Raw genomic sequence first — 5,403 nt, forward strand, 5'->3', positions numbered from 1 at the left:
GCTCAGTGCATAGGGAGCTTGCCGGAGCTCTGCTTTAGTCCATGTTCAGTTCCAACTGGCTGTGCATAACGATAAGTCCTTCTCAGCGCCCTGCCCAGACTCTCCAGAGCCCTCAGGCTTTGTGCATTTCTCAGACTAGAGTCCCCTTCATAAGCTCTTTAAATAGGTGAGAGTCACACTGAGTAACCCAGTACTCAGCCAGCAGTACCATTAATGGGAATGAGAATACGCACAGAGTAAAGTGTTACTCAGTGAGAGTCATGGTGGCAAACTCTGCCCCCAAATGAACATTACTTCCTGTACGCGGAGTCAGTGCTGTTTCTGGCACCCCACAGAGCAGTCCCGTGGATGTGCAAATAGCAAAGCATGATTGTGATAGGCCTTAAAAACCTCTAAGGATGGAGACAAGCTAGCCAGCTTTCTATTCACCTTATAGTCCATTCATCCAATCCATACTTGTTTAACTTGGTGAATCTATGTTGACTACAAAAACAACAAGGAGTCTGGTGGCACCTTAAAGACTAACAGATTTATTTGGGCATAAGCTTTCGTGGGTAAAAACCTCACTTCTTCGGATGCATAGAGTGAAAGTTACAGATGCAGGCATTATATACTGACACATGGAGAGCAGGGAGTTACTTCGCAAGTGGAGAACCAGTGTTGACAGGGCCAATTCAATCAGGGTGGATGTAGTCCACTCCCAATAATAGATGAGGAGGTGTTTTTGTAGCTACAGACTAACACGGCTACCCCCTGATACTATGTTGACTGTTCCTGATCATCTTCCTCTCCTCCAAGTGCTTCAAAATGGATTCCTTGAAGACCTGCTCCATAATTTTTCCAGGGACTGAGGTGAGGCTGACCGGTCTGTAGTTCCCCGGATTCTCCTTCTTCCCTTTTTAAAAGATCGGCACTATATTTGCCTTTTGCCAATCATCCAGGACCTCCCCCGATCGCCATGAGTTTTCAAAGATAATGGCCAATGGCTCTGTAATCACATCAGCCAACTCCCTCAGCACCCTCGGATGCATTAGATCCAGACCCATGGATTTGTGCATGTCCAGCTTTTCTAAATAGTCCTTAACCTGTTCTTTCACCACTGAGGGCTGCTTACCTCCTTCCCATACTGTGCTGTCCAGTGCAGCAGTCTAGGAGCTGACCTTGTCTGTGAAGACTGAGGCAAAAAAAGCATTGAGTACTTCAGCTTTTTCCACATCATCTGTCACTAGGTTGCCTCCCCCATTCAGTAAGGCTCCCACACTTTCCCTGACCTTCTTCTTGTTGCTAACATACCTGTAGAAACCCTTCCTGTTTCCCTTCACATCTCTTGCTAGCTGCAACTCCAACTGTGCATTGGCCTTCCTGATTATATCCCTGCATGCTCGAGCAATATTCTTATACTCCTCCCTAGTCATCTGTCCAAGTTTCCACTTCTTGTAACCTTCTTTTTTGTGTTTAAGCTCACCAAAGATTTATCTGTTAAGCCAAGCTGGTCGCCTGCCATATTTGCTATTCTTTCTGCCCATCGGGATGGTTTGTTCCTGCGCCCTCAATAAGGCTTCTTTAAAATACAGCCAGCTCTCCTGGACTCCTTTCCCCCTCATATTAGCCTCCCAGGGGATCCTGCCCATCATTTCCCCTTAGGGAGTCAAAGTCTGCTTTTCTGAAGTCCAGGGTCCGTATTCTGCTGCTCTCCTTTCTTCCTTTTGTCAGGATCCTGAACTCGACCATCTCATGGTCACTGCTGCCCAGGTTGCCACCCACTTCTGCTCCTACCAATTCTCCCTGTTTGTGAGCGGCAGGTCAAGAGGAGCACGGCCCCTAGTTGGTTTCTCCAGCACTTGCACCAGGAAGTTGTTCCCAACACTCTCCAAAAACTTTCTGGATTGTCTGTGCACTGCTGTATTGCTCTCCCAACAGATGTCAGGGTGATTGAAGTCCCCCATGAGAACCAGGGCCTGTGAGCTGGAAACTTCTGTTAATTGTCCGAAGAAAGCCTCATCTACCTCCTCCTCCTGGTCTAGTGGTCTATAGCCAGGGCCGGCTCCAGGCACCAGCTGAGTAAGCTGGTGCTTGGGGCGGCAGATTGTTCAAGGCGGCCTTCTGCCCAATCCTAGGGCGGCACAGCCGCTTTTTTTTTTTTGTTGTTCCGCTCCGGCCGCCCTGTAGGGGGCGGCGGCGCGGAGAACCAAAGCGCCCTGCAGGGCAGTCCTCTTCCTTCCCTCCCCGCCGACCGGAGCGGAGCCCTCGCGGCAGTCGGCGGCGCAGCAGGAAGGGCCGCGTGGCAGCACCCCTGCTGTAGCCCTGGCTGCCCCCTTCTCTCTCTCTCTCCCGCCCGCTCCCTCCCCCTCCCCAGCCGCAGGTGGGGGTTTTTTTGCTTTTTTTTTTTTTGCTTGGAGCAGCCAAAAAGCCAGAGCCGACCCTGTCTATAGCAGATGCCCACCACATCACCCTTGTTGCTCTCGCCTTTAAACTTAACCCAAAGACTCTCAACAGGCTTTTCTCCAGTTTCATACTGGAGCGCTGAGCAATCATACTGCTCCCTTACATACAGTGCAATTCTTCCATCTTTTCTCCCCTCCTGTCCTTCCTGAACAGTTTATACCCATCCATGACAGTGCTCCAGCCATGTGACTTACCCCATCAAGTCTCTGTTATTCCAATCACATCATAGTTCCTTGACTGTGCCAGGACTTCCAATTCTTCCTGGCTTGTTTCCCAAGCTTCTTGCGTTGGTGTACAGGCATCTAAGGTAACTAGCTGATTGCCCTTTCTCAGTATGAATCAGGAGGCCTCCCCGGTTGCACCCTCCTCCTTGTGTTTCCTCCTGGTATCCCATTTACCTCTGGGCTTAGGTCACCATCCCCCGGCGAACCTAGTTTAAAGCCCTCCTCACTAGGTTAGCAAGCAGGGAAGTTCTATGGCCCATGTTATACAGGAGATAAGATTAGATGAGCACAATGGTCCCATCTAGCCTTGGAATCTATGAACCTCTGAAAAACGGCTCTTACCTGACAGATATTCCATATTTGCACCATTACAGCCAACACTGTCAAAACCAGCTACAACATCACTGTTAAACGGTAGCCACGTGGAGGTTTTTACCAGTATAACTATACTGGTTTAACTATAGCAGTAGAGCTGAGTTAAATTTTTTAGATGATGGTTTTTTTTTTACAAAAAATCCGTAATTGGGTAAATTGCAACATCTAGCAAATTTGTGTCAAATGTGCCAAATTGTTTCAGCTGAAAAAGAAAAGAAAATTTCAGAAAAAGTCAAAATATTTTTATTTTTTCGATTCAAAATAACATTTCATTTAGAATTTTACTTCCATTTTATTAATAAAAAAAGGTAAAAAAACAAAAACCACACAAATGAAACAAAACATTTTGTTTCAGGTCAAATAAAATATTTTGTTTGACCTGAAATGATTTTTTTTTCTGTTTTTGCTTAGATCAACCTGAAACAAATATTTTATTTTATTTTTTGTTAGTTTTTGGTTTGGCCACAGAACTGAAAAAGTCAGTTATTTGCACAATTCTACATACCAGTATCATTATACCAGTATAACTGGTAAAACTTTCCTAGGCAGACAACGCCGTAGGCTGCTATTAATGTATCCAATGTTAGCTACTCTTCATGAGGGGACAGAAGAGCCCCCCTCTCAAGACTGCAGTGAGGAAGGGGATATTGGTTCCGGTTTCTGTGTGTTTTATGAATGATGCAGAGACAATAGGGAGTGCTGTCTGGCTTTTTAATATATTTATAGTTTATATTTTTGAGTCACAGAAAAAAAGAAAGTGCAAGGGAAGTGTTGACTTTAAGTAAACTACAGTTAGACCGTCACACAAGTAGAAAGAATAATACAATAAACAGGGATGAAATGACTAAGGGTATGTCTATACTTACCTCCGGGTTCGGTGGTAAGCAGTCGATCTTCTGGGATCGATTTATTGCGTCTTGTCTAGACGCGATAAATCGATCCCGGAAGTGCTCGCCGTCGACACCGGTACTCCTGCTCCGCGAGAGGAGTACGCGGAGTCGACGGGGGAGCCTGCCTGCCGCGTGTGGACCCGTGGTAAGTACCTTGTAGTTCGAACTAAGATACTTCGACTTCAGCTACATTATTCACGTAGCTGAAGTTGCGTATCTTAGTTCGAACTGGGGGGTTAGTGTGGACCAGCCCTAAGATTTATACAGGAAATATATATGGTACAAAGGATAAGTTAGATGATTCACCTGTCTGCGTATCAGATTCAGCAATCTAAATAGCAAAGTATTGGCCATGTTCCCATGTTTCATATTAGTAAGTTTATGCCTTGTCAGGCTACCACACGCTTTATTTAACAATACGTGGGATTAGTTGCGTTTTGTTCCTGAGCTGCAATAGTGAACCTCACATTGATGGTTTTGGTTGCTGGATGTTCATTGTTTAATCCAAGTAAAGGAACAGACACAGAGGGCCAAAGTCAGGCATGGCATATGCAGGTGCAACGCCATTTAAACCAGTGGCGTTGTACCTGCTTACCTCAGGGCTGAATTTGACCCAATGATTTCTGCAGGACAGCCCAAGACCAAATTGTTTTATTCTCACTAAAGGTTCCCAAAAAATCTAGACCCAAATTCAACTGTGGTTTAACTTCTGAGGAGTCAGTAACCTTATAAACAGGGATTACATTTGCCCCTGGACTCTACAGCAATCCCAGCAGGTATGTTATAAATAACAGCTGTTGAGTTACATAGGCAGCATGGCTCTGTTTAGTGTTTCCCATTTTATCGACTTTGGGATTTTAAATGGGAGTGCTGTAAGATTTGCTGTTGCATCTTAAAATGATCAGCACATAGTGACATGATAGAGGTTTATCTCCGCACCTTATCCTGAAATCTCATTTGACTGCTAGCATCAGTTCTAAAACTATTATAATTTGTTCTTATTTATGTGACACCAAAGTGGGCTAGGAGCTTTGCAAATGTGTGAGAAGAGAGCTCCCTGCCCTGAAGCATTCATAACCTAAGAAGACACAAAAAGGTATGAGAAAGGGGGGGAAGCTATACAGCATAAAAGAAAAGGGGCCGAACTGAGGCTTCCGACATATTGTTGGTTCCATGATTTTTCCAATATGGTTTCCAGTGTGTTCCATTTCCCCAGTTATCACTATAGCTTTGGCTGTGTTGGGCTTGTTTCTTAAGTAATACATCAAATATTTTAATTATCGATTGTTCTGGTTGGCATCTTGAATCCAAAGTTCACGTGTCGTTAAGTCTCTGCCATAATTTCTTTACAAACTTCAAAACACTTAGATAAAGTTATTTCAATCTCAAAAAAGTGCTTCCTATATTGCTCTTCTGTGGAAGCTTTAGCTCAGATCAACGCAGATCTGGCAGCTCATGCCTGGGACACA

The sequence above is a fragment of the Emys orbicularis genome, chromosome 1 (genome assembly GCF_028017835.1).
Source record: "Emys orbicularis isolate rEmyOrb1 chromosome 1, rEmyOrb1.hap1, whole genome shotgun sequence".
NCBI lineage: Eukaryota > Metazoa > Chordata > Testudines > Emydidae > Emys > Emys orbicularis.